Source organism: Cicer arietinum, chromosome 3, assembly GCF_000331145.2.
Source record: "Cicer arietinum cultivar CDC Frontier isolate Library 1 chromosome 3, Cicar.CDCFrontier_v2.0, whole genome shotgun sequence".
In the NCBI taxonomy this organism is placed as follows: Eukaryota; Viridiplantae; Streptophyta; class Magnoliopsida; order Fabales; family Fabaceae; genus Cicer; species Cicer arietinum.
This window is the reverse complement of record NC_021162.2, coordinates 42,149,365-42,156,613: the sequence shown is the minus strand read 5'-3', so window position 1 is coordinate 42,156,613 and position 7,249 is coordinate 42,149,365.

The following is a 7,249-nucleotide window of genomic DNA, read 5'->3' as shown; positions in this document are numbered from 1 at the left end:
TTGTGAATTGAATTTGATAATATGGTTTGAGTTTGTTTTGTGTGGAATTTGAAAACCATTAGAGTTAAACGAGTATTAAAAATGGGGAATCTTTTAATATCTCGGTTTACTTAATGTGTGTTTGAGAAAATCGTTTAAGTTAAATGAGTATTAAGAATGAGGAATCTCTTAATGTCTTGTTTACTTAATGTTTGTTTTGGAAAATCGTTTAAGTTAAATGAGTATTAAGAATGGGGAATCTCTTAATGTCTACGTTTACTTAATGTTGGCATGAAAACCATTAGAGTTAAACGAGTATTAAAAATGGGGAATCTTTTAATATCTCGGTTTACTTAATGTTGTTTTGGAAAATCGTTTAAGTTAAAAGAGTATTAAGAATGGGGAATCTCTTAATATTTCTGTTTGCTTAATGTTTGTTGTGAAAATCATTTAAGTTAAATGAGTATTAAAAATGGGGAATCGTTTAATATCTGCATTTGCTTAACGATTGTTGTGGATGGAGTCAGTGTATGCTCATGCATTTCATTTTGGTAAATCGTGCTGACCCGTGATAGGTGGCACCTCGGTAAACAGTACTGACCCGTGATAGGTGGTACATTTACGATTTACGTTTTGGTAAATTGTGCTGACCCGTGATAGGTGGCACCTCGGTAAATAGTACTTTGGCCTGTGATAGGCGGTACGTTTACGATTTACGTTTTTGGTAAGTTGTGTTGACCCGTGATAGGTGGCACCTCGGTAAACAATACTTTGGCCTGTGATAGGTGGTACGTTTACGACTTACGCTTTTTCTTTTAGTAAATCGTGTTGTCCAGTGATAGGTGGCACCTCGGTAAACAGTACTGACCCGTGATAGGTGGTACTTTTACGATTTACGCTTTTTAGTAAATCGTGCTGACCCGTGATAGGTGGCACCTCGGTAATTGGTACTTTGGCCTGCGATAGGTGGTACAATTATGATTTACGGCCCTTCGAGGAGGGTTTTGGTTTGGAATTCCGAGTCCATGCATTTTGGCATATACGCATTGCATTAGGGTGCTTGGCACACGAGTCGTGTTTGTTATACTATGATGATTGTATATACATACTTAGTTGTTGTTTGTGATTGTGACGTAAGTGTTGAAAGTGTTGAATGATTTTGAAACATTTTCAAAACTGAAAATCTGCATTTTTCACAACTGTACTAGAATACGACAGGACTGTATTCGAATACGACAACACATAGTTTGCTACTGACTTATGATTTCGCACTTGTATTCGAATACGACAAGACATATTTTGCCACTAACTTGTACTATATTCGGATACGAAATTTATGTATTCGGATACGACATGATAATTTTTGCAACTGACTTGCACTTGTATTCGGATACGATAAGATGATTTTGCTACTGACTTATGACTTAGCATTGTTTTCGAATACGAGTTTGCTGTATTCGAATACGACAATGCAGTTTTGTTAAAAATTTCATTTTTCAACTTGTTTATGCATTTTGACATATGAAAACCCTTTCAAGGAGTATGCTAAGTTGAAAGGTTATTTTGTACATTAAAAATATAAATGTTAAGTGATATTTGTTCATTTCGGTTGATGACCCTTTACAATTATTGTGGAAATTTGGGCTTTGCCCTCAGATGAGGATCATGATCATCCTACTAGTTAGTAACTTGGAGATGGAAAGATAGTTAGACACACCTGATTGAAGTTGTGTTAGGAGGATCTTGCAGGGCACGTGGAGATCACCCGGATTGTATAGTTTTTGTAGCACGATTATATTAGATGGTTGTATATGGGCTAAATGTCTTTCTTTTGTCGTTGTATTTATTTCAATTTGGAAGACTGTACCTATATATTATATTGTCAGCTTGACTTTTATTTTGATGGATCTTGTTCCACTTTTTGATGTGACGTGGGGAAAGTCGAGATTCTTAAGGCAATGCTTTTATGTAGGTGTCTGTCGAGAATACCCCACGGGTATGAACTATATCTAATACGTCTCATATCCCCGATGTATTTTGCTATTTAAATAATTTGGATTTTTGTTTCAAAAACTATTTCCGCTGCTTGTAAATATTGTTGACTTTTGTCGTTGTGTTACAACTTAAATATTTTATCCAAAAGTATTTCTTCCTTTATTTCAGAAATTTGATTTTTAATTTTTAAGAAAAAAAATTGGCTGTTACCATTGTGGATTCAGAGCTTGTGGTTTAGATTGTAGGTCAACCTGTAGGTTGGGAGTCGTTATCTGATCATGCGTCGGGGTAATTTGCCTGAGTTGTTAGATATGGTGTAGTTAATATGTCTTGATGTAGTCGAAAGTTATTTTTTGAATTATTCTAAGTGGTATTAAGATTTCTTCTTGATGTTGGTTTTGAGGAAACAATGCCTCCAACAAGGAACGACACTGCAAGAGTGAACGTCAATATGGATGATCAAATGGCTGAAGCTATGAATAACATGAATGTTTGTGTTGTTGCACAGGCAGCTGCAAAGACTCTGCGAGATCTGGATAAGAGGGGAAGAGAGATCCATGCTGCTTCGTCAAGGGGATTGGAATCCTCCAAAGTTCAAGGGTGATGAGAACTCAGAAAAAGCTGATCAGTGGATTCAAGAAGTGGAAAAGATCTTCGAAATGACAAATTGTCCGGAAGGGTTGAAGCGAATCATGACGACATGGGATTTATGAAGTGGTTCCAAGGACATAGAGGCTATGTTGTTGGTGGTAACTTGAAGATGATGGGTATGGATGGATTAACGTTAGACGGATATGAGATTTCATGTAAGGATCTAAGTGGAGAGCATTTTAAGAAGAGTATTAGATGTTTTCCTGGTAGATTTCAGGGTGAGACTGGATGAAGTTTGATAACTTTCAAAGAGGTGTGAACACCATGGAATTATTGAGAAGATAGGGATTCCATTTGGAATAGCATTTGGTGCTTAGATGTCAACGAAAGAGGCTTGTATTGAAGTTAAGGGGCTCTGCTCATTAGGGGTAAATGCTACCTTGGTTAGATAAAATACGCTTTGAGGAATAGTCGATACCTTGAGGGGCAAGGTCGAGCATTCAAGTTAAACTAGATTCGCGACTTAGATTGTTAAGTATGAATCTCACGACGATTATAGGAATGAGACTATATATTTTGTTGGTAAGTGACAAAACTATGTGTGGTTTAGGAGATGGTAAGTATGGATAATGATTTTAGATGAAACTATGGACGCATAAGTGTGAATTTTGTGGGATGTCTGGATAAACACAAGGAGTTAAGCCTTGATGTATTGAACCACATGTTACTATTAAGTGGAATTGGAAGTACAGAGTACCAAAATACTTAGAGAATGTTGCAATAAAAGCTTGGAGTTTCTATTAAAGGATGATAAACACTAGGAGAATGTGAATCTTCTGATAAGTTAGAGGGATTAATCAATATTTGATTTCGGACCCTAAGATAGTTGATCTTTAAGTCGACGATTTAAAATCCACAAGGTTGGATGGAGGACCAAGTGACACCTTAAACTTGTACAATCGAGGGAGTTGAGGCAGGCAAGTGATAAATAATTCATGTTACGGATGGAAGTGTTTGAAGATTTACTAATTAATAATGTTGTGTTATGATTAGAAGATTTTTAATTAGTGAGATTACTAAGACGATTAGAGTCAATGATGAATAAGACCTTGTATTGTATCTTAAGATGAAATGGATGAAATTAGATGGCGTGATGAGTATTTGGAGATTTCGAGGATCATATTTTAGAATTTTATTTAATGATAGAAAGTGAAAAAGAAGAAATGTAACAAATGATTTATGATTTAGATGTTGGTCTTGGGAAGTCAAGCGTTAAGATTTAAAATGAGTGTTTCAGTGACTAGATGGACGATGAAAAATATGTCGGTCTTTGAGATATTTTACTGCAAAGTTATGAGGATGAGGTGTATAGCTAATTACTCCATAGGAAATGCTTATTGGGAACATTTGAGAAATAGTTCTTTAGGACGTTCGATTGTTTGATTCTTTTAGTTTGCATCTCAGTGAAGGTTGAGAAGGAATAAGAATCCAGCGAGTGAACCATATTTTGGAAAATGTGCCAAGAAAGCTTGTTGGAGCAACACAAAGAGATGTAGCTTATGTCAATTAAAGATTCATGAAAGTAATTATCTCACCTGTGATTCCGACATTGTTATTATAAAGGTATGCCAATGATACAAAGAAACTACTTGAGTACATGTCATGGGGGTTGCTATTGTGTTTGTCGATCAACATAGTTTTGGGCGATTGTAATTCATCGATAAGAGCAAAGTTTAGGAAAATACGGGAAAATCGGAGGACCTTGAGCAATTTGTTTGTTCACTTGTGCATTAGGATAACCTTAAGTGCAAGTCGTGGGGAGCGCTATTACAATTCGGTTAAGATAGTCCAAGCCACCATCGTGGTTGTTGGCTATTTATTGACAAATTGAGGGACTGATCATCCTTAATCTCTTGTTGATAGTAGACAAAATCGTGTTGAATGGAACAGGGGAGTCTACCGACAAGAGAAATGTATCGAGTTATTAAGCACCCTATGAAAAAAGGGTGGGCAACACTTTCTTCGAGTATGCCGGGTGAAACAAGTTGTGACTTGTATTGTTGAATTTGAGTACAAACCTAGTGTGGTTGTTACTCGCACCTTAAGTTTCGAGGACGAAACTTCTTTTAGAGGGGTAGTAATGTAAGACCCTGAGTTTTAATTTCTAATTTATGTATTTTTGGGGAATTTTGTGATGAAATTCCGAGGCTTTTTAGCCAAGTCTATTGGTATTTTGTGTGTTATATGCCAAAAATATCTTTTTGGAACCCCAATTAAAATTATTCGTTGATGAATAATTTTATTTATTTACGGTGAATCTTTTGTCGAAAGAAAATTTTTCTCAGATGCAGCGTTTTCCGGAAAAATTCATCTGCCGATTGAGTTGCCACGAGAGTAGATATTTTTTATTAAAGTATTTTGGGAAGGGATGTGTAATGATGTTTTTTTAAAATATCTTTAAAGTTAGATATTTGTTTGGTTGGTTGGTTTTAATTAGTTAATTATATATATGTTATATATATATGAAGCCAAGAAATGAGGGGAACAGAAACAGTCTCTGCTTCACGCCTCCTTCTTCTTCCTTCACTTGTGCATTGTAATCTAGCAATGCATCATTGCTACCCAATAATGATAAAGTCGGTGATACAATTTAAACCTTATTGCGACCACTATTTAATGGGTAGTAATTGTCCCTTCGTCTAAATGCCTTATTGAACGTAAGTCACACTATGTGTCATCCTTGCAATGCTCAATTATTTATTTCTCAATTCTAGAGTAGACATGTAAAATCAATTAACCCAATATCACATATTGATTCATTCTAGAGTAGACATGTGAGATGTGGTCATCACTCTACTCACATAATAGTCTCGATGTATTATTGTCGTTCGAATTAACAATAACACTTTGACTATAGATACTTTAAGTATAGTGTAAGACCCATAATTTTAAAGTATACCTTATGTATTTTTGTGTATTTTGGATTTTGGCTCGGAGGCTTTTTAGCCAAAGTTAATAATATTTTGGAGTTTATATGATCAAAAAGATATTTTGATGCCATTTAGAATTACTCGTCGATAAATAAATTAAATTAAGTGCGGTGAATTCTTTACGGAGAATTTAATGCGTTACGAGTGAAATGGTAATTTAACAAATATCAAGATAAGGACAACCTATAAGGTAGATCAGCTAACCGAGATCTACATTGCTGAAATTGTGAGGTTACACGGGGTACCATCGAGTATTGTATCAGACCGTGATCCGAAGTTCACATCACATTTTTGGGGAGCATTGCACGAAGCATTGGGAACGAAGCTACGATTGAGTTTAGCTTACCATCCGCAAACGGACGGACAGACTGAAAGGACGAATCAGTCCCTGGAAGATCTGTTGAGGGCATGTGTATTAGATGATAGAGGAAGTTGGGATGATGTGCTTCCGTTGATTGAGTTCACTTACAACAATAGTTTCCACGCAAGTATTGGAATGGCACCATATGAGGCTTTATATGGGCGCAAGTGTCAAACGCCCTTGTGTTGGTATAAGGACGGTGAAAATATGATTGTCGGACCAGAGATGGTGCAACAGACCACAGCTAAAGTAAGGAAGATCAAGGAGAAAATGAAGACTTCACAAGATCGCCAGAAGAGTTACGCGGACAAGCGTCGCAGACTTTTGGAATTCGAACAGGGTGACCATGTATTTCTGAGAGTCACACCTACTACTGGAGTAGGTAGAGCCTTGAAATCGAAGAAGTTGACTCCGAAATTCATTGGACCATATCAGATTTCTGCACGAATTGGGCCAGTTGCTTATCGGATTGCATTACCTCCGATACTGTCCAATATCCATGACGTGTTTCATGTGTCGCAGTTGAGGAAATATCTCGCAGATCCATCTCACGTGATCGAACCAGACACAATCCAGCTAAAGGATAACCTGTCGTTCGAAGTACCACCCGTGAGAATTGATGACAGGAAGATTAAGCGGTTGAGGACCAAGGATGTTTCGTTGGTCAAGGTGATCTGGAACCCAATTACTGGAGATGCGACTTGGGAACTGGAGAGCAAGATGAGGGAACAACACCCAGAGTTATTTATCGATGCATAGTTTCGAGGACGAAACTAATTTTAGGGGGGGAGTAATGTAAGACCCATAATTTTAAAGTACCCTTTTATGTATTTTTGGTATATTTTGGATTTTGGCTCGGAGGCTTTTAAGCCAAAGTTAATAATATTTTGGAGTTTTATAATCAAAAAGATATTTCGATGCCAATTAGAATTTCTCGTCGATAAATAAATTGAATTTAAAAAAGAAAAGGGATATAAAAAGGAAAAAGGAAGAAAGGAAAAAGAAAGGAAAGAAAAAGAAAGGAAAGAAAAAGCAAGAAATTTCATCTTCTTCCTCTGTCACGCGACCCCCTTTCTCCCTCCCTCCTCCATTTTCGTTTTTCTTTGCTTCCTTTCTTCAATATTAGAAACCCAAGGCTTGTTGGGTGATAGGTTAAGGATTTCTTAACTTCACTCTTCCTCGTTGATTCGAAAACGAAGAAAAACGGCGTTATAGATTTTAAAACCGTCAAACACAAACCTCTCCGTTTCATCTAGATCTAAGCTTCATTTCGCGAAGAGATAGAAGGGAAAGTTGCTCACCACCACACTACGGTGCTAGTGAACTAATTTGG